This window comes from Chiloscyllium plagiosum, unplaced genomic scaffold (genome assembly GCF_037043375.1).
Source record: "Chiloscyllium plagiosum isolate Xiang-an unplaced genomic scaffold, Cpla_swu_hap1 HiC_scaffold_42, whole genome shotgun sequence".
In the NCBI taxonomy this organism is placed as follows: domain Eukaryota; kingdom Metazoa; phylum Chordata; class Chondrichthyes; order Orectolobiformes; family Hemiscylliidae; genus Chiloscyllium; species Chiloscyllium plagiosum.
In genome coordinates, this window is record NW_028270180.1 from 22,476,281 (window position 1) to 22,504,253 (window position 27,973).

Here is a 27,973-nt window from a genome sequence, read left to right on the forward strand (position 1 = left end):
AGAAGGTGGAGGCGTCAACGTTTCGGCTATAACCCTCCTTCAGGCCTGGAAGAAGGGTTATACCTGAAACGTTGACTTCACCACCTTCTGATGCTGCCCGGCTGTGTTCTTCCTGCTTCCTGTTTGTCTACTTTGGATTCCAGCAACTGCTGTTTTTTGTCTCTAACTGAGTTTATAAGTTTGGATGTCATTACAGTAGATTAGACAAGCAGGAGGCGGGGAGAACACAGCAAGACAGCATCAGGAGGTGGAGAGTGCTGAGGGAATGTTACAGTTTCGAAAGCACAATATTTCAGATAGGATTTTGGTCTGATTACTATGCTACTATTAAAAAGGGTAGAAGGGTTCTTTGTGTCCTTACCAACCTTCAACCCACAAAATGGGTCAAAGCAAATCAATTGCTCATTACCTTAGTAAGTCTGTGGCACCTTTCCGCACAGTAAGACTAATTTATTAGCCATGAAGTGCTTTGGGCATGTGTATATGCAGATATTTGTTTTTATAAAACTCGCGTTGAACTTTCCAAATAATTATTTTAAGGCTTCTGGAGCTTTTATACTCCTTTTGTCTTATTTCTCTGCATACAGATGCACACCCTTCATCATGTCCTGGTCTTTCTTTTCCTGGTGATCTCATTGCCTTGATTACTCACTCTGGTCCCCCCCACACCCCACCCACCCAGCCTCCCTTCTTCCTTTACCTCACATTTTCATCCTTCATTTTCTCTGTTCTTTTCCTTTGTTCTCCTAAAGTCATCACAATCCGGGATTGTAAAACTGTTAGTACATACATTACCAGACAGATTTTTGTTTAGAAACACAGTTAACTTGCTGCATGATTATTCTCTCAGTGCATGCCTCAATCAAAAACTGAGAAATAACAGAGGGGCTATGCAAGATTTAATGTACTCTTGTTAATGAGCTCATTTACTTATTTCACAAACCCCAATACCAAGAGGACATTCAAGCCATGATGGCTTTGTAGGTATTACCTTCAAATTAAACAACGTTTGACTCTTAAAACGAAGCAAGTCTCCAATTATACTCATTCCACATATTTGGTTGAAAATCCTTCCTTGCACACTCCATTTTTAAATACACTGCAGTAAGTGCAGATTCCATTCATGTTCTTTGACAGCTTGCCAAACTATTGTTGGCCTTTTGCTGAGCAAACACAGTCATAATGTTTTAATAGTGAGTATTGATGACTGCATCAGAAAAGATTGTCTGGGAGACTTTGCCAGCCACTTTTGGGATGGTGGGGGTGAGGACAGGATTACTTTCAGTGGAGGTCCACTAATTATTTCAGTGGTTCTTCAGCTATGTGCATATTAATTTTGGCCTTTTTTCATGATGAGGTCAGTAATCACTGCAAGCTGCTTCGTATGCCAGTCCATTTGAGTTATTCGCTATTCAAACAAAAATATTCAAAAATCCTTCCCAGTGGAAATGTTGGCATTGGTTCAGCAGTTCTTCAGCTGAATCTGTATTGATTTATCTCTTTTTCATGACTGAGGTCAGTAAACCGCGGGATCCTTTTTCATTTCATCAACTTTCCCAATTCAAACAAAAATATTCAAAAACCTTTTCTAAGTAAATGTTAAAACTAAAAGCATAAACTGATGACAGGTTAGTGCATATCAAACCCTTTATAACTGCTGGTCTACAAAGTCTAGATCTGTCTTGTGATGGAATAATGGTGACTTTGTTGGCAGGTTGTCAAGAAAAGCGATCATTCTTGTCTTGTTTAGTATTTATTTAATCGAGGGTGTGCTGAACTGCCAGAGGAGTGATTTTTCTGTTGAGGCTGTAAGCCACGGCCCCATCTGCCTACACAGATGGGCATTAAAAAAACGTCTTTATTCAGCAAAGAACACAGGAGTTTTCCCAGCATCCTAACCAATGTTTATCCCTCAACTAGCACCATTAAGCAGATTAACTGGTTATTTATCAGTTTGCTGTTTATGCCTTCTGTAAAAAAATTGGCTACCGGAAATTATGGAAATACTCAGTGTATCTCAGAAAGAAACAGGTTTAACATTTCAGGTGGTAATGAACATTCAGTAGGAGTGAGGAAATTTAAAAATATAATCAGTTTTGAACAAATCAAAAGGGAAGTAAAAGTAAACTTGAGGAGCAACACCCTCATCTTTTGACTCGGCACCCAGTAGTCTCCTGGACTCACAATTGAGTTTGACAATTTTAGATCAGTTTCAGATTTCCGGCATCTGTAGTATTTTGCTTTTCTGAATTGAAAATGTATCCTTCAGCTGGAAAGCATTTGTGACATCCAGCAATTATAAACAACTTTATATGAATTACCTTTCTCTGAAACAAATTTGAATCCATCATGATTGATTTGTTGACAGCTACAGTGTCTGCAAATTTTCCTGCAGTTCTGCTCTCACCCCTTCTCTTCCCCCTCAGCACCATGATAAGATTCCTTTTGTCATCTCTTTCCACCTCACTCGTCTCAATATTCAAATCATAATTTTCCATCCTTCTTATCACTTTCAGTGTGATGGCACCACCAAATGCATCTTACCATACTCTCCCTTTTCATCATTTCACAAGGACCGTTGGCTCCATGTTATTCTTACTCACTCCTCACTAACATAGTGACCCCTTCTCACGCAAACACTAGCTGTGATATTTGCCCTTCTACCTCCTCACAGTCCATGCCCATACATTCTTTCCAATTTAGTGTTTCCCATTAACTACGGTGTGGTCTCCTTGACAGTGGAAAGTTCAAATGCAGATTGAGTGATTCTGCAGAATGCCTCCACTCAGTCCACAAACATGACCACAAGTGCTTGGTTGCCTGTAATTTTAATTTGCCAATTTGCTGTTCCGTTGGCATCTCCTCTATCAACATGCAATATGTGGACCCATCATTATACCCTTTTGGCTGTGCAAGACTAAGAATTTGTTTCTCAGTCTCCCCTAACTTGCATCCTGTCACAGACCTACTTTTATCCGTTTCTGAAAACCTGTTACATCTCACCTTTCCCAGTTCTGATAAAAGCTCATCACACTGAAATGTGAACTCCGTGGAGAGCAACCTCCTGCCTCCAGATACTGCCTGACCTGTTAAATATTTCTAGCATTTTCTGTACTTACATAAGATTTATAACGTTATTATGTGAATCACTTCAAGCTCCTTGTTAATGTAGCCTTACATCTTCCTGCAGTTTAACTATCATTCTGATTTGACTATAAGCACAACCATAAAATAAAAACTCCAAGTTAGTTGGAAAAAAAGACTATGCCATTAAATCAGTTGTTGAATACCATGTACGCTGATTCGCTGAATATGTCATTCGTAAAAAAAATTAGGTGTCCAGAGGTATTGAAATAAACATAACAAAGTAGTGTGGTTCTGGAAGGAGTTGAGGCAAAAAGTAGTAGGTACCCCACCATTATTTTATACTGTTAAGAACAGTTAGTAGATTTTGCAAAAGATAAGTTTGTTAATGTCAAATTGAGTCCAAATAAAATCTGCCAAATTCAGCATTTGTTTTTAGCTAAACATAATGTTTAGCTACTGAATGCAGTGAATTTGATCCCATTCTTACATAAGTCCATCTGCTGTAACATCAGAGGTATTCAGTTGCCAACCTTTGGGTAAATCCCAGAGCTGAACCGGAAATTGCTATTGAGCTGGATAACTATGTTCAACACGCAAAAGTATGCTTTGGTGACATAATTGGGTGAATAGAATCGTAGTGATGTACAGTTTAGAAATGGACTCTTTGGTCCAACTTATCTATGCCAGGTATCCTAAATTAGTCTAGTCCCATTTGCCATTACTTGGCTCGAGCCTCTAAACACTTCCTATTTATTTACCTATCCAAATGTCTTTTAAATGTTGTAATTGTACAACTGCCTCCACTCCCTCTGGCAACTCATTCCACACACACACACACCACCCTCTGCGTGAAAACGTGTCCCCTTAGGTCCCTTTCAAATCTTTCCCCTCTCACCCTAAACCTATGGCCTCTGGTTTTGGACTCCCCTCCCCTGACTATTCACCCTATCCATGTCTCTCATGATTGTATAAACCTGTATAAGGTCACCCCTTCGCCTCCGATGCCCCAGAGAAAATGGCCTCAACCTGTTCAGCCTCTCCCTTTAGCACAAACCCTCCAACCCTGACAACATTCTTATGAATCTCTTAATCCAGAAGACGTGATAGATCTGGTCCAGAGAAAGAGTTCAAGTTTCAGCCCTACAGTTTATGAATTTTAATTTTAGTTTAGAAGTCTTTAAATAAAATTGGCTATGAGTATGGTAGATGGTCTGCGAAACCCAAAAAGGTGCATTAATCTCCTTCTGAGATAGAAAGATGGTGTCTGTACCTGGCTTGCATTTACACAACGACAGTCCTTACCATTGTGGTTCAATCAACTGCACTCTTCCGTGCACAATAAACTTTTGCCTTGAGAACAACACTCTTAGTCAAAAATTAAACTGTTTGGAAAGCCTTGCCTCAATATTTTACTCTCAATTGAAAAGGTTACATAACATTCCTGAAACGAAGCACAGGAAGGGCAATAAATGCTAGCCAGATAGTAACACCCATGTAAAACGAGTGAATTGAGGAAAAGAACAAAGATTCACAGATGGTTTAAATAAAAAAACAAAAGAACTGCAGGTGCTGGAAATCAGAAACCGAAATTTCTGGAAAAGCTCAACAGGTCTGACTGCATCTGTGGAGAGAAATGAGAGTTAACTTTTCAGGTTCGTTGATCCTTCCTCAGAACCCCTCCTCACAGACTGTTTCTTATTGTGCTAGAAATCGTTTCCAATTGGCATTATTTGCCTGGAACTCAATCTCTCATATCTCAAGTACAAATTTGATCTGAATGATAAAGAGAAGATGCAAATTTTAAAAAAGTGAATGTTAGAAAATAAATTCCTTATACAATGAATGGTACGAGTGTGGAATCCTCCATCAAAAACCATTATAAGGTAAGTCCATAATTTATTTTTGACACCATATTTGGTGGGGGGAAAAAAGGAATCTGAAAGGATGTGGTGACAATCGTGAAAGAACTTCAATCAAGTGTATCCTGTACATGGAAATAAATTGATGTAGACTTGATGAGGCATGGTCACCTTCTGTGGAACTCTACCATTGTAAATTTAAATTGGTGCATACTTTGTCTTTGTGTAAATGAAGTCATATCGTTTCATTGCATTCCCTTTTCTGTTAGTTGGAATTTCATTCTGTTCTGTGGATACCCATGCGCCCGTCTTGTGAATTAAAAATGACAATTGCTCATATGATACTGCAGAATGAGTGCCAAGTTATTTGTAGGGTCTTATCACTCTGGCAGAGTTAACTAACTAGAGATTGAAGATTTTTCTCATCTCTGTGCAAAATGTTATAATTAACCAAAGACGATGGATTGCAGTTTAATGTTTTTGATTTGAAGAACTGCTACAATTTATAACTGGGGATGAATTACCTGTTTTGTGAAAATGTAGAGTTGATCATTTTGATGGATCTGTGAACAAGAAAAATGCAGGTTATTTTCCAATGAAAAAAGGGAAATCACTAACTCCAAAACTGGGGAAGAAAACAACAAAACACTTGGTAGTTTTGTCTTTTTAGTTATAGTAAGATAGTTCTATTTCATGATTTTCTTGTGACAAGAACGTAACTGATTTTGTGAGAAATAGTGTACAAAACAGTTGTTTCAAATATTTTGTTCAGACAGTATGTTGATGATGAGACGCTTTGAAGAAAATTCACAAAATAAATTTGATTTATTGCACACCACTGACTATGGGTTGTTTTCTATTTGAATGCAATAGGGTTTAATAAAAGTTGCCCAGTCTGCAACTTGAGAAGACCAGGGAGTCGTTAAGAGTTGAAAATTGTCAGGAAAAATCATGTTGCATCAACAAGTGGCTTGTTTAATATTTTCTTTTCTAATTCTCAACTATCCCTTTGATGTTGCCTATGGCCCTCAGTGAACTTTTGTTTAAAGAAAGAAAAACAGGCTGTGCCAGTTTATAAAACAGATTTATAGCAGCGTATATGCAAAAGAGATGTTTGAAACCAAGTGTCCCTCAAAGGGAAGCGTTTGGCTTGCCATTGAGCAGAAATGTGCTCTGTAGCACATCAGAGACAAGGTTGTCTCAGATCTGGGAATTTTAATGACGCACACTAATCAGATTGACATCAGAGTGTCCAAAGCTGATTGGAGACAGATATTTGCAGGTAAAGGGACGGCTGGAAAATGGGAAGCCTTCAGAAATGAGATAACAAGAATCCAGAGAAAATATATTCCTGTCAGGGTGAAAGGGAAGGCTGGTAGGTATAGGGAATGCTGGATGACTAAAGAAATTGAGGGTTTGGTTAAGAAAAAGAAGGAAGCATATGTCAGATATAGACAGGATAGATCGAGTGAATCCTTAGAAGAGTATAAAGGAAGCAGGAGTATACGTAAGAGGGAAATCAGGCTAAAAAGGAGACATGAGCTAGCTTTGGCAAATAGAATTAAGGAGAATCCAAAGGGATTTTACAAATATATTAAGGGCAAAAGGGTAACTATGGAGAGAATAGGGCCCCTCAAAGATCAGCAAGGCAGCTTTTGTGTGGAGCCACAGAAAATGGGGGAGATACTAAATGAATATTTTGCATCAGTATTTACTGTGGAAAAGGATATGGAAGATATAGACTGTAGGGAAATAGATGGTGACATCTTGCAAAATGTCCAGATTACAGAAGAGGAAGTGCTGGATGTCTTGAAACAGTTAAAGGTGGATAAATCCCCAGGACCTGATCAGGTGTACCCGAGAACTCTGTGGGAAGCTAGAGAAGTGATAGCTGGGCCTCTTGCTGAGATATTTGTATCATCGATAGTCACAGGTGAGGTGCCGGAAGACTGGATGTTGGCAAACATGGTGCCACTGTTTAAGAAGGGCGGTAAAGACAAGCCAGGGAACTATAGACCAGTGAGCCTGACCTCGGTGGTGGGCAAGTTGTTGGAGGGAATCCTGAGGGACAAGATGTACATGCATTTGGAAAGGCAAGGACTGATTCGGGATAGTCAATATGGTTTTGTGCGTGGAAAATCATGTTTCACAAACTTGATTGAATTTTTTGAAGAAATAACAAAGAAGATTGATGAGGGCAGAGCAGTAGATGTGATCTATATGGACTTCAGTAAGGCGTTTGACAAGGTTCCCCATGGGAGACTGATTAGCAAGGTTAGATCTCATGGAATACAGGGAGAACTAGCCATTTGGGTACAGAACTGGCTCAAAGGTAGAAGACAGAGGGTGGTGGTGGAGGGTTGTTTTTCAGACTGGAGGCCTGTGACCAGTGGAGTGCCACAAGGATTGGTGCTGGGCCCTCTACCTTTTGTCATTTACATAAATGATTTGGATGCAAGCATAAGAGGTACAGTTAGTAAGTTTGCCGATTACACCAAAATTGGAGGTGTCGTGGACAACGAAGAAGGTTACCTCCGATTACAACAGGATCTGGACCAGATGGGCCAATGGGCTGAGAAGTGGCAGATGGAGTTTATATCAGATAAATGCGAGGTGCTGCATTTTGGGAAAGCATATCTTAGCAGGACTTATACACTTAATGGTAAGGTCCGAGGGAGTGTTGCTGAACAAAGAGACCTTGGAGTGCAGGTTCATAGCTCCTTGAAAGTGGAGTCGCAGGTAGATAGGATAGTGAAGAAGGCGTTTGGTATGCTTTTTTTTATTGGTCAGAATATTGAGTACAGGAGTTAGGAGGTCATGTTGCAGCTGTACAGGACATTGGTTAGGCCACTGTTGGAATATTGCATGCAATTCTGGTCTCCTTCCTATCGGAAAGATGTTGTGAAACTTGAAAGGGGTCAGAAAAGATTTACAAGGATGTAGCCAGGGTTGGAGGATCTGAGCTATAGGGAGAGGCTGAACAGGCTGGGGTTGTTTTCCTGGCAGCGTCGGAGGCTGAGGGGTGACCTTAGAGGTTTACAGAATTATGAGGGGCATGAATAGAATAAATAGACAAAGTCTTTTCCCTTGGATCAGGGAGTCCAGAACTAGAGGGCATAGGTTTAGGGTGAGAGGGGAAAGATATAAAAGAGACCTAAGGGGCAACGTTTTCACGCAGAGGGTGATACGTGTATGCAATGAGCTGCCAGAGGATGTGGTGGAGGCAGGTACAATTGCAACATTTAAGAGGCATTTGGATGGGTATATGAATAGGAAGGGTTTGGAGGGATATGGGCCGGGTGCTGGCAAGTGGGACTAGATTGGGTTGGGATATTTGGTCGGCATGGACGTGTTGGACCATAGGGTCTATTTCCATGCTGCACATCTCTATGACTGTATGACTCTATAACTGCAGCATGTAATCAAAGTGCTGTGGATGCTGGAAAGACTCAGTTGGTCAGTTAACATCTGTGGAAAACAGGAGAGTTGACAGTTCACAGACCTGAGATGTTATCAGATGGCTGTTGGTTTTCTGAAGCATGAATGCTTGTTTTGCTTATGAGAACACATTGTGTATTTCATAGATACTGTTTTGTAGAATAAAAATCCTGCTTAAAGGTTTATTATTAACTGTCTGAAAAATGGCCACCATTTTTGCAGATATATCTCCCAGAACCTTAAAGAACAAATATGTTCATGTTTCCTGCATTGAATAAGCTCTCATGTTCTGCTTGAATTAAAAATCTCATTATTTCTTGTTTGAGGCCAATGATGCAACAACCAACAACATCCAACTAACTGTCCATTGCACATTAGACCCCAGCAGTTCAATACTTATGTAAACATTGTCATATGGTTATCTGCAGTATCCAGATCCTATCTATCTTCAGTCACTGCCTGGATAGTCATTTATCGAATCAGAGAATTTGAGTCATTCAAGCCCTTCACAGCTTATACAGATACGTTCTTTTGCTGTTGAACAGGTCTGGTGAACCTTATGTAAACCTGTGTGTGTTTATACACATTGTGTTCATTTTCTCATTCCCCAATTACACTTCATTTTCTTTCAAGTCCTGTGCTTTTCTCAATACAAATATGTCCAAGCTAAAGAACTGTACAAATTTGCTTTTCTTAAAGGTCCATAACTAATTAAGAATGTAACAATGATCAAAGGGAAATTTGTAAAATGTGATTTACTTGAAAATTTAATTGTCAATTTTACTGAAATTCCTATATCCTAATTCTCCTTAGGATAATGTCAATTTTCTTCATATCCATCCTGATATTAAAAATACGGCTTGGCCGCGTCAGTGGAGAAAAATCAGTTAACATTTTTGGTCAAGTGAACCTTCCTCAGAACGGGGAAAGTTCCAGACCTGTTGAGCTTTTCCAGCAGTTTCTATTTTTGGCACTCATTTTTAAGCTCGCTAACTTACTCTGGCAGGTTTGTTTCAGATCTTGCAACCATTCTCAAGCTGTTGCACAATTTATTATGACAAAACAAGAATTGGAAATGGGAAGTTCAATGTGAAAAAACCTATATCCAAACCTAAAAGGGCTTTATTAAAGTCCAAAGACCTGACCTGTTTTGACGCAAAGTTGCAACTAATATGCAATGCCTCATTGTATGGGGTGAAAACAGTCATTTCTCACACATTACCCAATGGTGAAGAGAAGGCAAAAGCAGTTGCGTAAAGATCATTACACAAAGCATAAATGAACTATGCACACAGAGAGAAAGACGCTCTAGAAATCACTTTTGGTATTTGACCATTCCATCATTCCATGCATGGCTGAGAATTTACCCTGGACAACAGATCGTTGACCACAATATTGGGCCTCATACTGAGAGATCTTCTTTAGCAGCAAAGTGGGCATTGTTGTTATCAACTCTCACTATGCAGTTAAGTATTAGAAATCCAACTTGTGTGGGAATGCTGATGGTCTCTCTAGATTACCTTTGCCAAATGGGCTGACGCAAACAGTCCTAATCTTGACATTTTTTGTTTTGAACAAGTAGAGAACAGCAGGGGGGCAGGTTTGTAAATATGCAAGAAATGATCCACTGCAATCGAGGATGGATATGGTACATCTTGGCAAGATCACAGGAACAAACTCTGAACTGAAGCCGCATGCTAGGCAAAGAGAGAACTATCTATCCAATTAGGATATATATTCCCCTAGGGGGAATGAGAGTCATCACTGCACTACAGCTAAGAAAACATATTAAACCAACTACACAAGGTCATTGTGGCATTGTTAGAATGAAAGTGATAGCTAGAAGCTATTTTTGGTGGCCAGGGCTCGACTCTGAAGTTGAGGAAAAAGCGTGAACATATACAACTTGTGCAAGTGTTCGCAACCTATCTCCATTAGTGCCATTACACCCATTGGAATGGCCGGAAGGGCCATGGCAAAAAATCCATGTTGGTCTTTTGAAGGAAGAATGATTTTCATAGTGGTTAATGCACATGCTAAACAAACATCATGAAGATGACTTCTTCAGAGAAAACCATTGAAAGATTAGGGGAGCTCTTAGTGTGGTTTGGTTCTCCAGAACAACTTGTTAATGATAATGGGCCACAGTTTATATCTGCAGTTTATGGACTAGCTGAAGCAGAATGGAATCCAACATATCTGATCAGTTCCCTATCACCTGGCCACGAATGCTTTGGCATAAAGTTTTGTTCAGACAATGAAACATGGTACCTCAAGACCATGTTGCTACTCAACTTCCTTTTTTTTCCTCTTTTAAGATGTTTCTCTTTGATGTTTTAAATGTTTGGCTGATACCTTCATATTTAGTTTGACATCAGACTTTGTTTCATAAAACTTCCATAGAGCAATTTAGGCTATTTTATTGCATTAAAGGTGTTAAGAATAAGGTGTTCTTATAATAAATATGTAATTAAATTTCTACTTTTTTTCTTCCTTTATTTATAATTGTGTTCACTCTAGTTTCTTTAGGATACTTAGTTCCCCTTTATTCTCCAGGTGCAGTCTCACCAATTTCTAAACAACTTCAACAAGATTTCTTTCTTCCCAAATTCAACCCTTATTACAATAAAAGCCAACATGCCATTTGCCCTCCTAACTGATTGCTGCACCTTCATTTTAGCTATCAGTGTGTCATGAGCAAGGGCACTTTCATCCCTTTGGACATCCACACTTGCCAATCTCTCATCATTTCAGAAATACTCCCATTTTGTTTTCTTACTAAAGTGAGCAGCTTCACATACCATGTTCCCTGTCATGTTCTGCCCACTTACTTAACCTGTCTAAATCCCTTGAAAACCTCTTTGCTTTCCTCCTTACAACTCACATTCCCACTTAGTTTGATGCTGTCAGAAAATCTGGGCATGTTGCATTTAGTTCCCAAATCCAAATAATTTATAAAGATTGTAAATACTGAGTCTAAGCACTGATCCTATTGGTGACACTAGTATTCACAGCCTCTAACTGGAGCATGATCTGTTTATTTCCAGTCTGTTTCTATCTGTTTACCAATTTTCAATCCATCCAGCATATTACTCCCAATCCCATGTTCCATAACTTTGTTTAACTGATCTGCATGAAATTTTATCAAAAACCTTTGAAAAATTCACAAAAACAATATCCACTTTGTCAATTCTGTTAATTGCATCCACAAAAAAAGCTTTAAAACAAACATTCCCTTCCATCGTGTCTCTGCCCAATTTTGCCATTATTTTCTAAGTATACTGACCGTTCTTCAGAACAAACCTCCTTCCAGTTCTGAAGAAGATTCACAAAACTCAAAACATTAACTCTGCTTTCTCATCACAGATGTTGCTAAACCAGCTCAGTTTATCCAGCAGTCTCTGTTTATTTTACACTTTCAGTATCTGCAGTTCTGTATATTGTTTTCTAAGTGTGCATTCCTTATAACAGCTTCTTGCATGCTCCCCACAACTGATGGCAGTACTGTGGAAAATCAACCATAATCTAGTTTAATCACAGCACAGATTTGAGGGGCAGAATGGCCTGGTCCTGTTTCCAGTGTTTCTTGCCTGTGTGCATCATGTGGCTAAAACCTCAGCCAGGAAACCTACTCCTAGACTTCGTTCTAAAGCTACTGGATGTGTTTCCCTTGACTGCCCCCTCCATTCCACAGTAGCAGGGTAGCATACTTTTTGGCTTATTGCCTACTCCCTCCATCTCCAGATTACCAGTATCTGGAATGTGGGAAGCATGGAGTCGGATCCTATCATGACCTCCTATTCATTTACTTTGCACTGCCTGGAAATATCTAATGATGGCCATGTCAAAAATGGTAGTTTTTGATAAAATATTTCATCAGCAACTGCAATTACGTTTCCAAGCAAAGGTCATTTCCTTCAATATGATGAAGATAGGACAAAATTATCTTGTTATACACTGACAGTTATGTTGATTTAATGAAGGGGTATTTGTGTTGCAGTATAGTAAATGAAAGCCAAATATTGCACTGAAGGGGATGCCTTTTTTGTCTGGAGACACTCCCAGATATTTGTGGGCTGGTATCTGTCTATAGGATGAGACTCTCTTTCTGAGAAATCTGTGGGACTCTTGTAAAAATGTGGACTGAGTTGGAGGGAGTAGCTTATTTGTGTGGGTGTGCAGTTCAAATGCTTGCTCACTCACTTCCTGAGAAATGTTGTTACTGACATTGTGTTTCCATTCAACTATTTTGTACAGCATGCATGAATGCCATTTTTAACAGTCAAATCAACTTTATATGCCATGACATTCAACCTGAAATAATTCTCAGTGGAAAAAGTCAAGCCTATTTAGTGGAATTAAATGATCGTTGTAGCTTTTCCAATGATTCCAAACCTATTACTGCCACACATCTAAAGAACAACTGGAACTCAGTAACAAATCATTTTACTGGGCTGTTGACAACTTAGGAGGTAAAAAAGCTTCATGAAATGCTGTTGGCCTTTGTATCTGGAGGGCGAGAATACGTGGGGCAGCAGGTATACATAGCTCTGGTTAGAAACTTTTGCTACTGGCTGAGGAGTCTTGGACTTGGGGCATAGTCTAAAACTTAGACACAGTCATTTTAAAAAGATAGAAATTTAAAATTCCGCAAATTGCAATTGATGCTAGATCCACTGTTACTTTTGAAATCAAGGTGATTTTTGATAGCCAAAGATATTGAATGATACTGGGAAAAGTGCAGATAGATGAAGTTAGTCATAAATCAACCGTGATTTCACTCAGTGAAATGATTTCAAGCAGCTAAATGGTCTACACCATTCCTGTGCTCCTCAGTGATACTTCCCTGTTTGGCAGCAAAGCATTTGTAAATCTGACCTTAATTCAGTAAAACACTATGCTGTTTTCAGCACAGTATTCATTCTTCTCTGCAAATTCCAAAGATAACCCATGCTTGAGCACAACTTTAGAAAAATATTCAATCGTGAGTTATTTCTGTACAGTGCAGTTAAGATGCAAATACTACAGACACTTTTTTCTGTATAAAACCGTTAAAATGCAAATTAGTGGATTATTTAAAATTTCCTCTAAATTCTTTCAGTCAAGAAATTATTTGTGCACAACTCTGTTTGCCATCTCAGGGCAGTATGTTTGTTAAACAGGTATCGAGCCAGAAACACCAGCAGGGAGCCATGTTTTTAAATTCATGTGGGACGTTGTCATCTCTGGCTGACCAGCATTTATTGCCCATCTGTATATGCAATTGAAACGGTGGTGGTGATCACCCTCTTGAACCTCTGCAATCCATGTGCTGTAGGTAGACCCAAAATGCCCTTAGGGAGGGAATTCCAGGATTTTGACCCAGCGACAGAGAAGGAACGACGGTATATTTCCAAATCAGGATAGTGAATGACTTGGAGGGGTCCTTGCTAGTAGTGGTGTTCCCATGTACCTGCTGTCCTTGTCTTTCTGGATGGAAATAGTCGTGGGTTTGGAAGATGCTGCCTAAGGATATTTGGTGAATTCCTGCTGTGCATTTGATAGATATAGTACAGATGTCAGAGGTAGTTTCTTTACTGAGAGAGTAGTAGGGGCGTGGAACGCACTCTGCGATAGTAGTAGACTCGCCAACTTTGTGTATTCAAATGCCATTAGACAGGCATATGGACAAAAATGGAATAATGGGAGGTTAGATGGCCTGCAGATTGGATTCACAGGTTGGCGCAACATCAAGAGCCAAAGGGCCTGTACTGCGCTGTAATGTTGTGTGTTCATTTTGTAAATAGTACATACTACTGTTACTAAGCATCGTTAGTGGAAGCTGTGAATGCTTGTGAATGTCATGCCAGTAAAGCAGCTGCTTTGTCCTGGATGGTGTCAAGCGTATTGAGTGTTGCTGAAGCTTACACCCATCCAGGCAAGTGGGGAGTATTCCATCACACTCCTGACTTGTGTCTTATAGATAGTGGACAGGTTTTGAGGAGTCAGAAGGCAAGTTACTCACTACAGTATTCCTGGCCTCTGACCTGCTTTTGTGCAGGTATGTGGAAAGGACGATGGATGAAGACTCGCCATCTGAGGTAGTTTGGGCTGAGGTTAGGAATAGGAAAGGTGAGCTCACCCTGTTAGGAGTTTTTTACAGGCCTCCTAATAGTCCTAGAAACGTAGAAGAAAGGATTGCGAGGATGATTCAAGAGAAGAGTGAAAGTAATAGGGTGGTTGTTATGGGGGACTTTAACTTTCCTGATATTGATTGGGAAAGCTATAGCTCAAGTTTGTTAGATGGGTCAGTGTTTGTCCAATGTGTGCAGGAGGGTTTCCTGACACAATATGTAGGTAGGCCAACAAGAGGTGAGGCCATACTGGATTTGGTTCTGGGTAATGAACCAGGCCAGGTGTTAAAATTAGAGGTAGGTGAGCACTTTGGGGACAGTGACCACAATTCGGTGACTTTTACTCTAGTGATGGAGAGGGATAAGTGTGCACTACAGGGCAAGAGTTATAGCTGGGGGCAGGGAAATTATGATGCGGTGAGGCATGACTTAGGATGTGTGGCTTGGAAAAGTAAGCTTCAAGGCAAGGGCATAATTGATATGTGGAGCTTGTTCAAGGAGCAACTATTGAGTGTCCTTGATAAGTATGTACCCGTCAGGCAGGGAGGAAAGGGTCGTGTGAGGGAGCCGTGGTTTAATAAGGAATTGGAATCCCTTGTTAAATGGAAGAGGGCGGCCTATGTAAAGATGAGGCGTGAAGGTTCAATTGGGGCGATTGAGAGTTATAAGGTAGCCAGGAAGGATCTGAAGAGAGGGCTAAGAGCAGCAAGGAGGGGACATGAAAGGTCCTTAGTTGGTAGGATTAGGGAAAACCCTAAGGCTTTCTATAGGTATGTCAGGAATAAAAGAATGACTAGGGTAGGAATAGGTCCAGTCAAGGATAGTAGTGGGAAGTTGCATGTGGAGGCTGAAGAGATTGGGGAGACACTGAATGAATACTTTTCGTCAGTATTCACTCAGAAACAGGACATTGTTGTCAATGTGAATACTGAGTCACAATTAAGTAGAATGGATGGCTTTGAGGTATGTAGAGAAGAGGTGTTGGAAATTCTGGAAAGGGTGAAAATAGATAAGTCCCCTGGGCCTGATGGCATTTATCCTAGGATTCTCTGGGAAGCAAGGGAGGAGATTGCAGAGCCATTGGCCTTGATTTTTATGTCCTCGTTGTCTACAGGAGTAGTGCCAGAAGACTGGAGGATAGCAAATGTGGTTCCCTTGTTCAAGAAGGGGAGTAGGGATAACCCTAGTAACTATAGGCCGGTGAGTCTCACTTCTGTTGTGGGCAAAATCTTAGAGAGAATTGTAAGGGATAGGATTTATGAACATCTGGATAGGAATAATGTGATCAAGGATAGTCAGCATGGTTTTGTGAAGGGCAGGTCGTGCCTCACAAACCTTATTGAATTCTTTGAGAAGGTGACTAAGGAGGTGGACGAGGGGAAAGCGGTAGATGTGGTGTATATGGATTTTAGTAAGGTGTTTGATAAGGTTCCCCATGGTAGACTACTGCAAAAAATACGGAGGTATGGCATTGAGGGTGAGTTGGAGGTTTGGATTAGGAGTTGGCTGGCTGGAAGAAGACAGAGGGAAGTAGTGGATGGCAAAGGTTCATCTTGGAGTGCCGTCACTAGCAGTGTTCCGCAAGGATCTGTTTTGGGACCATTGCTGTTTGTCATTTTTATAAATGACCTGGAGGAGGGGTTAGAAGGTTGGGTGAGCAAGTTTGCGGATGATACGAAAGTCGGAGGAGTTGTAGACAGTGAGGAAGGATGTGGCAGGTTACAGCGGATATAGATAAGCTGCAGAACTGGGCAGAAAGGTGGCAAATGGAGTTCAATGTAGCTAAGTGTGAGGTGATTCACTTTGGTAAGAGTAACAAAAAGATGGGGTACTGGGCTAATGGTCGGATACTTGGTAGTGTGGATGAGCAGAGGGATCTTGGTGTCCATGTACACAGATCTTTGAAAGTTGCCACCCAGGTAAATAGTGCGGTGAAGAAGGCATATGGCGTACTGGCTTTTATTGGTAGAGGAATTGAGTTCCGGAGTACTGAGGTCATGTTGCAGTTGTATAAGACTCTGGTGCGGCCGCATCTGGAGTATTGTGTGCAGTTTTGGTCGCCATACTATAGGAAGAATGTGGAGGCACTGGAACGGGTGCAGAGGAGGTTTACCAGGATGTTGCCTGGTATGGTAGAAAGATCGTATGAGGAAAGGCTGAGGCACTTGGGGTTGTTTTCATTGGAGAAAAAAAGGTTTAGGGGTGACTTGATAGAGGTGTACAAGATGATTAGGGGTTTAGATAGGGTCGACAGTGAGAATCTTTTTCCACATATGGAGTCAGCTATTACAAGGGAGCATAGCTTTAAATTAAGGGGAGGTAGGCATAGGACAGATGTTAGGGGTAGGTTCTTTACTCAGCGAGTTGTGAGTTCATGGAACGCCCTGCCAGTAGCAGTGGTGGACTCTCCCTCATTATGGGCATTTAAGCGGGCATTGGATAGGCATATGGAGGACAGTGGGCTAGTGTAGGTTAGGTGGGCTTGGATCGGCGCAACATCGAGGGCCGAAGGGCCTGTACTGCGCTGTATTCTTCTATGTTCTATGTACACTTGAGTTTCTGGTCAGTGGTAACCGCCGAGGATGTTGGTATGGGAGGGTTCAATGATGGCAACACCATTGCATGTCATGGGGCAGTGGTTAGATTGTCTGTTATTGGAGATGGTCATTGCCTGGCTTTTGTGTGGCACAACTGTTTAGTGCCACTTGTCAGCCCAAAATTGGATATTGTCCAAATTTTGTTACATTTGAACACGAACTGCTTCAACATCTGAGGAGTCGCAAATGGTGCTGAATGTAGTACAATCATCGGCAAACATCCCCATTTCTGACTTTGTGGTGGAGGAAGGACTTGCATGAAGCATTCAAAGATAATTGGACCAAGAACTTTGGTTTGCTGAGTTAACTGATCTCACCTCGGATAGTGTAACCATGCTGCCATTAGGTCTGCAGAGGACAAAATTTGCTCTTGATCACTGTTCAAAGATCCGATAAAGGCTACATGCACACCATATGGACAGTAAATAAAGGCAGAATTGATCTCGCTTTATGCCTTTAGTGAATAACCTACCAACTCTCATTGTTGGCTTGCATGAAAATTGATCATTTGAGAGGAATACTGCAGTGTGGATGACACAGTAAATGCTTTTGGAAAATGCATCTCGTATTGGAGAGAAAGCATTTAAATGAAGACTGATTTCATTTTCATTTGTTTGTGAAATGCTCATGCAGTAATTTAAAAAAATGTTTTTGTAAGGTGAAAATTAAATTCAGCAAAGAACTTGTATTTAATTTACAGTTTGAATAACAATGGTTAAATTTCTATTGCTTATTTGGCAGAATATTAGTTGTAATTATAGTTTAATTCTTTGTGGATCTTACAGGTTGACTAAATTCCTAAAGCATTGTTGCACCATGTTGGCTTTCTATAAGTTATGCGAATACAGTTCTGTCACATCACATTTTAATTCCTATACTGAACTAACAGATGTTGCCCAAGATTTGGCATTTTCCTACAGATCACTCAATCAGTTTCCCTTTCCCCACACAACAATCAATGGACCAGAAAGTTGCTGGGTAAAGAATCTATCAAGATGGAATTAATTGTCTACCTGCTCTAATGTTCTGTTGAAAATTTCTGAACCCTGGTGACTGCTGTCACCTATTTTCTAATGAAGAAATATCTACACACCTCCAAGTATTACATTTAACATGTCAGCTGCTCATAACAATTTTTTTTAAAATCTGGTTGGTGACTAATGGCGTTTGTTATCATTAAAGATATGACTCAAACTGATATGAATACCTTGTGTTCTCAACATAAGTAAACATCTTGATGATAGGATATATCATTTGTAGCTTAATTGTTCCAGTACTGGTGGTGATTAGTTAAGGGTGCATGTTGGTCATTATATATTCCCTGTATAGGACTCTTACTGGTTCATATAGAGGTCCATTACAATTGATTTTTTATTGAATTATCCATGTCAGATACACATTTCCTTTTTTAACAAAATTATTTTACTTCATGGTGTGTGGCTCAGCAGTTAGCATTGGTGCCACCCAGCGCCAGGTACCTGGGTTCAATTCCACCCTCCGGTGACTGTGTAGAGTTTGCATATTCTCCCCATCTCGGTGTGGGTTTCCTCCCGCAGTCCAAAGATGTGCAGGTTAGGCGGATTGGCCAAGCTAAATTGCCCATCGTATCCACGGATGTGCAGGCTTGGTGGATTAACCATGGAAAAGCCAGGGTTACAGGGATAATATACGAGAGTGAGTCTGGCTGGGATGCTCTTTGGAGGATCAGTGTGGATATGATGGGCTGAATGGCCTACTTCCACACTGTGAGGATTCTATGATGTTTCACTGATAAGTATAAATATTATCAGTTAAAGCTGATGAGACTAAAAGCAGCAATTTGATGAAGGTAAGCTGAGAGAAGTTTGCCTGGATTTCAGTAATTTGAGCACTTAATTCATTTGGGCGGCACAGTGGTTAGCACTGCTGCCTCACAGCACCGGAGACCCGGGTTCAATTCCCGCCTCAGGCGTCTGACTGTGTGGAGTTTGTACGTTCTCCCCGTGTCTGCGTGGGTTTCCTCCGGGTGCTCCGGCTTCCTCCCACAGTCCAAAGATGTGCAGGTCAGGTGAATTGGCCGTGCTAAATTGCCCGTAGTGTTAGGTAAGGGGTAAATGTAGGGGTATGGGTGGGTTGCGCTTCGGCGGGTCGGTGTGGACTTGTTGGGCTGAAGGGCCTGTTTCCACACTGTAATCAAAAAAAAATCTAATAATCTAATCTAATTTGCTGCTTTCTAATGTTGCTAGGAAGGTTTCATTCTTAATTTTACACCATGTAGTGTATATTGTTAATGTTCTTCAGTTGTGGAGGGCGCATTATTAATGGGATAACATTGAATAGCAACTTTAGACATGCAGGTGAAAAATGTCACATGGGTTTTGAGCTAGCCATGCCCCAAATCTTCAGTTTCCTCCTAACTTTATAATTCAAATTCATTTTACAATTAATTATTGGATATAATTGTAGATGTTGTTCCTCATGCCCACTTGCAATTATTTGCATAACAACTTTGGCACTCACATGAGCTTAGTAAACATGGCTAATTAAGGAAGCTGAAACATTTGCTATTATAGTTTCCCAGAATTTGGTGGGAGAGACCTGCTACAAAAATCACATTTTCTAAAATAAATAAATTGCTTTTATATAGTGCTCTATTGTCTTATCAGCCCAGCTGTTGTAATGCATTGTGTAGAAAAGTTGTGGACCAGCTATATTTCTAGTGTAGAGTCGAGAGTGTGGTGCTGGAAAAGCACAGCAGGTCAGGCAGCATCCGAAGACCAGGAGAATTGACGTTTCAAGGTATAAGCCCTTCATCAGGAATGAAGGGCTTATGTGCAAAACGTCGATTCTCCTACTTCTTGGCTGCTGCCTGACTTGTGCTTTTGCACCACCACACACTCGACTCTGATCTCCAGCATCTGCAGTCCTCACTTTCTCCATATTTCTAGTATACTTTGTTAAAAACCAGCATGAAATGTAGGCTACATGGGATCCCATTTCCACTGGAGAGAAATAATATTAAAGGAATATATAGTGACATCCAGTTTAGATAATGCATTTTTATCTGAGGAAGGGTCACCAGGTCCAAAACGTTAATTCTGATGTCTATTCATGGACACTGCCAGACCTGCTGAGCTTTTCCAGCAAATTCTGTTTTTATTACTGATTTTCGGTTCTTTCGGTTTTTAATGCACTTTTATCGATGCGTACACAAAATCAAAACAACCCTGACTTTTATTTCTTTAAAAGCAGTTATTCCTGCTCTTAAATGATTATATCCAGCAGATTTGGCCATACATTGTGCACAGTTTAAAATATTGCAGTGTAAGAGTCCAGAGCAATTCTAATTGGAGTGGATCGTATTTTAGAGTCATAGAGCACAGAGTCGAGCCCTTTGGGCCAAACTGGTCCATTCTGACCAGTCCACGTTAACCCCATTTCCCTGCACTTGGCCTATATCCTTCTAAACCTTTCCTATCCGTGTATTTGTCCAAATGCCTTTTAATGCATCTGCCTCAACCATATCTGTTGACAACTCATTCCACATGCGTACCACCCTATGTTTTAAAAAAAAGTTGTCCTTCAGGTTCCCTTTTGTTCTTTCCCTTCTAACCTTAAACTGATGCACTGTAGTCCTCAATTCCCCAAACCCAGAAAAAAGACTGAGTGCATTGGCCCTATATGTGCCTCTCAGGGTCTTATACACTTCCAAAAGATCCCCCCTTAGTCTCCAAAGCACTAAATAAAAGAGTCCTAGCTTGTCCAACCTCTCCCTATAACTCAGGCCCTTGAGTCCCGGCAACATCCTTGTAATTTTTTTCTGCTCTCTTTCCAGTTTAATAACATCCTTCCTATATCAAGGTGACCAAAACTGAATTCAATATTTCAAGTGCAGCCTCACCAACATCCTGTATAACTGCAACATAATTTCCCAACTTCTATACTCAGTGCCTTGACTGATGAAGGTCAATGTGTCAAAAGCCTTCTGCACTGCCCTGTCTACCTGTGACTTCACTTTCAGAGAACTATGCACCTGAAGGTCCAAGGTCCTTCTGTTCCACTACACTCCTTAAGGCCCTATCATTCACCATGAAATTCCTACCTTAATTTGACTTTCCAAAATGCAAGACCTTACACTTATCTATATTAAACTCCATTTGCCATTTCTCTGCCCAGTTCCTCAGCTGATCATGGTCCTGCTGCAATTTCTGTTCACCTTCCTCACTGTGCACGATATCGCCTATTTTAGTGTCAGCTGCAAACTTACTAATCATGCCTTGTACATTCTCATCCAAATCATTGATATAGATAACAAACAGCAATGAGCCTAGTACCAACCCCTGATGTTCACCACCAGTCACAGATCTCCAGTCCGACAAGCATCCTTCCACTATTACCCTCTGCTTCCTACCGTCAAGACAATTGTGTATTCGATTTGCCAGCTACCCCCGGATTCCATGCAATCTAACCTTCCAGAGCAACCTGCCATGTGGAACCTTCTCAAAGGCCTTATGAAATCCATATAAACTATGTCTATCACCCTCCTCTCATCAACCTTCCTGGTCACTTCATCAAAGAACTCTACTAAATTTGTGAGTCATGATCTCCTACGCACAAAGCTATGCTGACTGCTCCTAATCAAACCCTGTCTTTACAAATGCATGTACATCTGATCCCTCAGTATCTTCTCAAGTAACTTACCTACCACAGATATTAAGCTTACTGGTCTATAGTTGCCATATTTTTCTTCATAGCCCTTCTTGAATAAGGGCACAACATTCACTACCCTCTAGTCTTCCGGGACCTCTCACATAGCTAACAAAGATGCAAAAACATCAGCCAGGGCTCCCGCAATTTCTTCTCTAGCCTCTTAGATCCTAGAAATGTACAGCATGGAAACAGACCCTTTGGTCCAACTTGTCCATGCCAACCAGGTATTCTAAACTAATCTAATCCCCTCTAAACCCTTCCTATTCATATACCCATCCAGATGCATTTTAAATGCTGTAATTGTACCAGCCTCCACCACTTCCTTTGGCAGCTCATTCCATACACACACCACCCTCTGCGTGAAAAAGTTGCCCTTTAGGTCTCTTATTATATCTTTCCCCTCTCACCATAAGCCTATGCCCTCTAGTTCTGAACTCCTCTGCTCCAGGGAAAAGACCTTGTCTGTTTACCCTATCCATGCCCCTCATGATTTTATAAACCTCTAAGATCATCCCTCGGCCGGCGACACTCCAGAGAGAACAGCTCCAGCCTATTCAGCCTCTCTCTCCAGCTCAAACCCAACCCTGGCAACATCCTTCTAAATCTTTTCTGAACCCTTTCAGGTTTCAAAACATCCTTCCTATAGGAGGAAAACCAGAACTGCACACAATATTCCAAACGTGGCCTAACCAATGTCCTGTACAGCGGCAATATGACCTCCCCAACTCCTATGCTCTGACCAATAAAGGAAAGCAGACTGAATGCCTTCTTTATTACCCTGTCTTCCTGCGACTCCACTTTCAAGGAACAATGAATCTGCACTCGAAGGTCTCTTTGTTCAGCAACACTACCCAGGACATTACCAATAAGGGCATAAATCTTGCCCAAAATAGCCTTTCCAAAATGCAGCCCCTCACATTTATCTAAATTAAACTTCATCTGACACTCCTTGGCCCATCGGCCCATCTGATCAAGGTCCCATCTTGCAGTGTTCATGGATATATCTGGTCAGAACCAGGAGTTTACCCACCTTCATAACATTCTAATACATCTAACACTACCTCTACCGTGATATGGACTATCCCCAAGATATCATCCCCAAGTTCCCAAGTCTTCATGTGTTTCTCCACGGTAAACACAGATGAGAAATATTCAATGAGGACCTTGCCCTTCTGCTGTGATTCTATACATACATATTCCCTTTGGTCCTTGAGGGGTCCTATGTGTCCTTTGCTGTCATTCTTCCTTTGATATACTTAAAGAACCCCTTTGGATTCACCCTACTCTTCTCACCCAAGGCTATCTCATGCCCCCTGTTTGCCTTCCTGATTTCCTTCAGTAAACTCCTGTAGCCCCTGTATATCTCCAGGGATTTCCTTGATCCCAGCTGCCTGTACCCGAGCCATGCCTTTTTTCTAGTCAAAGCTTCAATATCTGTTGGCACCCAGGGTTGTCTATTCCTGCCAACCTTGCCCTTCACCCTCACAGGAGCATGTAGACTTTGAACTCTAGGTGTCTCACTTTTAAAGGCTTCCCACTTTCCGGAGGTCCCTTTGCCTGCAAACAAACTACTCCAGTCAACCCCTGCAAGCTCCCGTCTAATTCCATTCAATTTGCCCCAGTTTCAAACCTGTGGACCAGTTTTGTCCCTCTCCATAACTACTTGAAACCTAAGAGAACTTAAGTCACTGGTCCCAAAGTGCTCCCCCACTGTCAACTCAGTCACCTGTCCTGCCCTATTTCCCAAGAGTTTTGCCCCTTCCTGAGTAGGACTCTGTATCTGCTGCTTGAGGAATCTTTACTGAACACACGGAGCAGATTCCACCCTATCTCAGCCCTTAATGCTGTGGCAGTCCCAGTTAATGTTAGGAAAATTAAAATCCCCTACTATGATGATCCTATTGCTCCTGCAAGTCTCACCAATCTCCCTGCATATTTGTTCCTCTAATTCCCAGTGACTTTTTGGGGGCCTGCAGTACAATCCCAATAATGTCGTCATTCCTTTCTTATTTCTTAGCTACACCCACAAAGCCTCACTGGATGATCCTTCAGTTATTTCATCTCTGACTTCTGGAGTGATACTTGCCTTAATGAAAAATATAATTCTCTCTCTCATCTTTCCACCACTTCTGTCCCCCCAAAGTACCTGTACACTGGCACGTTAAGCTGCCAATCCAGCCTCTTCCTTAGCCACGTTTCTTTAATAGCTATAATATCCCAGATCCACATACCTATCCATGCCTGACTTCATCGGCTTTACCTGTCAGCCCTCTTAGATTCCTGATGAAGAGCTTATGCTCAAAACATCAACTGTCCTGCTCCTCGGATGGCCTGACCACCTGTACTTTTCCCACACCACACATTTTGATTCTTACCTCCAGCATCTGCAGACCTCGCTTTCTCCTAATTGATTATAACCTTACTGCGAAGCCTCTTCCAAGGATGCCTACCTTAACGAAGTTCTCCTCCTCCCTCTACAAGGAGCTCAGTGAGTCTCTCTCTCTCACTGCACCCCCCAGGTCGTCTCCTCTGCCCTCTAGCTCTTCAGTTGAAGCAGATTCAATATTACAGCCACATCTCCTTCCTCAGTGCCTGCCTACACATTCCTGATGGAAGAGCTTATGCTCAAGACCTCGACTCTCCTGCTCCTCGGCTGCTGCCTGACTGGCTGTGCTTTTGACTCTGCATTGAATTAGATGCAATTTAATCAAACAGGCATTCCTCGCTCCCTGTCATGTTCCAGCCTGACCTATCTCTTCAACTTATTATTTCTGATTTTTTTATCTAAGATTTTCTGCGACTATACGGAAGGTTGCATTTGGGGCAAGTACAAACATGCAGATGAATTGCCAGGTTTTGTTCTGCGTGCAGAGCACTGGGCCAAGAATTGGCAAATAGAATTTAATATAGATAAGTGTGACATCTTACATTTTGGAAAATCAAATCAAGGTAGGAGTTTCATGGTGAATGGTTGGCTCTTAAGGAGTGTAGTGGAACAAAAGGATCTTGGAGTTCTGGAGCACAGTCCTCTGAAAGTGGAGTCACAGGTGCAGTGAGGAAGACTTTTGGCACACTGGCCTTCATCAGTCAGGGCATTGAGTATAGAAGTTGGGAAGTTATATTGCAGTTGTGCAGGACGTGGGTGAGGCTGCACTTGGAATATTATATTCACTTTTGGTTACTTTGCTATAGGAAGGATCTTATTAAACTGGAAAGAGTGCAGAAGAAATTTACAAGGATGGTGTCAGGGCTCAAGGGTCTGAGTTATTGGGAGAGGTTGGACAAGCATAGGACTTTTTTCTTTAATGCTTTGGAGACTGAGGCGGAATCTTATAGACGTGTATAAGATAATGAGAGGCATGGATAGGGTGAATGTACTCAGTCTTTTTTCCCCAGGTTTGAGGAATCGAAAACTAGAGGGCATCAGTTTAGAAGGGAAAAAATAAAAGGGAACCTGAGGGGCAACTTTTTTTACACAGAGGGTGGGGTACGCATATGGAATAAGCTGCCAGTGGATGGGTGTGGTTGAGGCAATTACATTAGCAACATTTAAAAGGAATTTGGACAAGTACATGGACAGGAAAGGTTTAGAAGGTTATAGGCCAAGTGCAGGGAAATGGGGTTAGAGTTGATGGACATTTTGGTCAGCACGGGCCAGTTTGGGCCAAAGAGCCTGTCTCCGTGCTGTAGTATTCTCTGTCTATGTCTCTATGTCACTACTTATTGTGTGAACAACTAACTGCTAGTGTTGGGAAGAGGATGAAATACAGCAGTCCTTCCTTCATTTTTACTAGTGTGTTAGTTTGGTTAGAATTCAGTTTAGTTATACACACAACCTGTGTTTATTGTGTTCATTGTGATGGAGATATTGTGAATGATAGGCTGGGTTCTCCACACAGAAATCACTGAAATAACAAGAGAACTAGAACACAGATTGTTAAATTGTATATTTCTAATACAGGCACCATATTCTCAGTAATACAATCTTCCTTTGTCGTGTGTGTTTGTGATTGATTCCTTTTATGATTCACAATGTCTGGATTCTTGTGGCACATTTAGACCATTGAGGAGCATATAGGTTTGTGGAAACCAAGTGAAGAATGATCCACTCCTGTTTTTTTTACTGCTTTGGCGGAAGAGTCAACCTCACAATGCACGTGTCTGTATACGAGATTACACTGGATAAGTGATGAGTAATGTTGACGTAGGTTGCTAAATTTAGACTCCCAGGACATCAAACTGACTGGAATGTTACTAATTAGCGTGTAGAATATGAGAAAACTAGAAGTTCAATAAATAGCTGTTGGAAGCTATCATTGAAAACAGCAAACTTTGTATTCATGATTGTGTTGTCGAAAGGAAAACAGCTGCTCTTAAAATTCTGCATTTCCAATTGCCAGAGCTGTCTGTTAGGGTGTGTTGCATTTTGTCTGCTATTATCAGGAGATAACATAAAAAAGACCAGTAATAGATCTTCAGGCTTCCCATACTTGCTTTGCTTATTCAGTATCATGGCTAATCTACATCAACTCCACTTTTCCATTTTGTCTTATCCCTTGATTCCCTTTGTGTTCACCTTTTAGATGGTGAGAGATGAGTAATTATTGACATTCTGATGGATTTGTGTGAGCTTATTCATAAGTCACAAAGTTAATGTGCAGATAAAGTAAACAATTATGAAAGCAAGTCATGTACTTTTTTGCAAAGGGTTTTGAGTACAAGAGCTAGGAAGTGTTGCTGCAATTATAAAGGGCTTTGGTGAGGCTACAGTGGCATACTGCATACTTTTATGGGTCTCCTTGCATGAGGAAGAATATATGTTTTTTGGACTGGCTGCAACAAAGATTCACTACAATGATTTCCTGGTATCATGAAACTGCCCGAGGAAAGGAGGTGAATAGAATGGGTTTATGTGCTGTGCAGGGTGAGTTGTGACCTCACAGCAGGATATAAAATTCCTAAAAACATAATTATTTCCTATGCCAAGTGAATCGAGAACTTGCCTCACGATGAGGACTAAGTTGAGAAATTTAGTCAGAGGTATTGTGAACCTTTAGAACTCTTATCGCAGAGAGAATGCTGATTTGTTGAGTATATTCGAGACTGAGCTCAACAACGCAATGAATAAAATACACCCATCAAGGTTTATGAAGATAGAGTGGCAAAATTGAGTTAATATAGAAATTTGAGTGGCACGTCTTAAGTATTCTGCTTTTCTGTTCTTCCTATCAAAGTGGATCACTTCACATTTCTACACATTGTTCTGTTGATGGTCATCTACTTGCCCAGCCACTTAACTGGTTTATATTCATCTGGTTTATATCAAGTTTATTACTTGACAGCTTGTTCTCCAATCCAACTTCGTATCATCATCAAACTTGATGTATTACACTTTGTCCCCTTATCTGAGTCACTGGTATAGATGGACATCTTTTACTGGCAGATTTTATTGAGTCATACTACATATTTGCCTATTGAGACTCAACCCATGTTAGTCCTTCGTAAAATCATCAACTGGTTACAGTGCTTCTAGAAAGGAAATAAATGACACAGGCTCCAAAAAAGACTGGCTGGGCAGTTGAATGTTGAAAGTGAGTCAATCCTCTGTTGAAACTATGTGACTTGATCCATCTATAAAAATGTAGGACATTATTGATACTTGACTGGGCAGCAATTGGTTCAGTAATGGGGGGAAAAGGGGGAAGATGCATCAGTAGAAGCTTGCTTGCCTATGAATAAAATTGCAAACTAGATTGGCAGAATAGTCCCAGAAGATGAGCACTGAGAATCTTTTCAGTGCTTTATGATGATGTGTTCTATAAATTTCCTTATTCAAATCTTAGCTGCACCGTTATGCTCTCCTGGAAAGAGGATTCCTAATCTATGGTATTGGTCAGCTTATATTTCTGAGTTGTCTGAATTTAGGTACAGCTCTACAAGGGGAGAGGAGGAGGAAAAAGTATGCAAGGCACACTGGATTACCAGCCATCCCCTGTGAGAATTAATTTGCAGCTTTACTTTGGAGGCACTTCATTGTGACATCTTGATTAAAAAATAATGGTGAAGAAGTCACATCAGATCCAAAATGTAAATTCTGTTTCTGTCTCCACAAATGCTGTCAGACCTGTGTTTGTGTCAGGTTTCCAGAATTTTGTATTTTTCTGTCATTTGACTATTTCTTAGTTTTGGC

The 27,973-nt window shown here is 40.9% G+C and overlaps 1 protein-coding gene across 5 annotated transcripts in view; it reads left to right on the top strand.

Annotated features, from left to right (window-relative positions):
* The window catches only part of znf592 (zinc finger protein 592), a 184,692-nt gene that overhangs the window by 70,388 nt on the left and 86,331 nt on the right, over positions 1-27,973 (top strand). The gene's annotated exons all lie outside the window — the stretch shown is intronic.